Raw genomic sequence first — 1,834 nt, forward strand, 5'->3', positions numbered from 1 at the left:
TTTTAGTAGAGATGGGATTTCACCATGTTGGCCAGGCGGGTCTCAAACCCCTGACTCAAGTGACCCACCGCCTCGGCCTCCCAAAGTGCTAGGATTACAAGCGTGAACTGCTGTGCCTGGGCAAAAAAATTGTTTTTTAATTAGCAGGGGGTCAGGCCAGGTGTGGTGGCTCACGCCTGTAATCCCAGCACTTTGGGACACCAAGGTGGGTGGATAACCTGAGGTCAGGAGCTCGAGACCAGCCTGATCAATATGGTGAAACCCCATCTCTACTAAAGAGTACAAAAATTACCCAGGCGTGGTGGTGTGCGCCTGTAGTCCCAGCTACTTGGGAGGCTGAGACAGGGGAATCACTTGAACCTGGGAGGCAGAGGTTGCAGTGAGCTGAGATCACGCCACCGCACTCCAGCCTGGGCAACAAAGCAAGACTCTGTCTCAAGAAAAATAAAATAAAAAACAAAAACTAGCAGGGGGTGGTGGTGCATGCCTGTAGTCCTAGTTTCTCAGGAGACTGAAGCAGGAGGATCCCTTGAGCCCAAGAGGTCCAGGCTACAGTGAGCTATGATTGCATCACTGTATTCCAGCCAGGGTGGCCGAGCAAGACCCTGTCTCTTGAAAAAAAAAAAAAAAAGTAAATAAGTTATATGTGCCACACAAATAAAAAGACAGAAAAATAATTCCATAATAAAGCCAGAAGATCAATGTTCTCGTGTAGCTGTGAATTTGCTATAAAGCTTTTTACAAAGAGAAGCTCCAATAATACTTTGGGCAATATAGACAGTCCCTGACTTGATGTTTTAAATTAATGATTTTTCAACTTTATGATGGTGCCAAAGTTGTATGTGCTCAGTACCCTCCTTAACTTATGATAGCGTTACATTCGGATAAACCCGTCGTAAGTTTATCATATGCTGACTAACAACAGTTTCAACTTATGATGGGTTTTTCAGACATAACCCTATCGAAAATTGAGGAGCATCTCTACTTCTGGAATAAATGAGTGACTCCCAAATGAAATTTTAAAAGAACAGGACTCATTTGGATGTAAAAGTTGTTCACCTTTCAAGTAAAACCCATTTCATTGCTTTATAATAATTTATAGAACAAAATTAGCATAAATACTCCCTTCTACTTATACAAAGCAAGTCACTTATTCTTGGCCCTCTTTTCTTCTAATTCTGGCCCTCTTGGCCCTCTTCTCTTCTAATTCTGTATGCTCCCTTGAGCAATTTCATCTGCTCTTACAGTTTCAATTAACACTTACTGGTTACCTCTGAAATCTGAATCACCAATTTTAGTCTGGCTTCTGGACTCTAGATCCTCTCTTGACATCTCCAAAGATAATTCAAACTCAACTTGTTCAAAATGGAAACAATTATCTTCCTCCAACATTAAAAAATAAAACAAGACCCTTCATCCAAACAGTTTTCCAAGGTAAAAAACCAAGTCATTTACTTTTCTGTTCACCTTCTGAGCCAACTGATTTTAAAGCCCTGTCAAATTCTACACCTTCACTATCTATCCTCTCCTCTCCATCCCTATTACTATTTTCCTACTCCAGGCCCTTATCCTCTCTTATCTGGACTATTTCAATAGCAATAGCCTCCTAACTTATCTCCCTACCTTTTGTCTCTCTCCATCCAATCCAGCCTCCAAACCATCTTCAGGTTATCTTTCCTAAATACCTATATCTAAAATCCTTCACTGCTCCCCATTGTCTTTAGAATCAAGTCCAAAGTCCTTGGCATGATACTCTGGCTCTTCATGACCTAGCACCAGAAGACTTTTTTCCCTCTTTTTCTGAATCATAACTTTTTTTTTTTTTTTTTTTTTT

At 40.9% G+C, this 1,834-nt stretch overlaps 1 protein-coding gene across 1 annotated transcript in view; it reads right to left on the reverse strand.

Moving 5' to 3' along the window:
* DENND2C (DENN/MADD domain containing 2C) overlaps nucleotides 1–1,834 on the reverse strand; it is a 73,975-nt gene that overhangs the window by 71,646 nt on the left and 495 nt on the right. The window lies entirely within an intron of this gene.

The sequence above is a fragment of the Mandrillus leucophaeus genome, unplaced genomic scaffold (genome assembly GCF_000951045.1).
Source record: "Mandrillus leucophaeus isolate KB7577 unplaced genomic scaffold, Mleu.le_1.0 Scaffold64, whole genome shotgun sequence".
NCBI classification, from domain to species: domain Eukaryota; kingdom Metazoa; phylum Chordata; class Mammalia; order Primates; family Cercopithecidae; genus Mandrillus; species Mandrillus leucophaeus.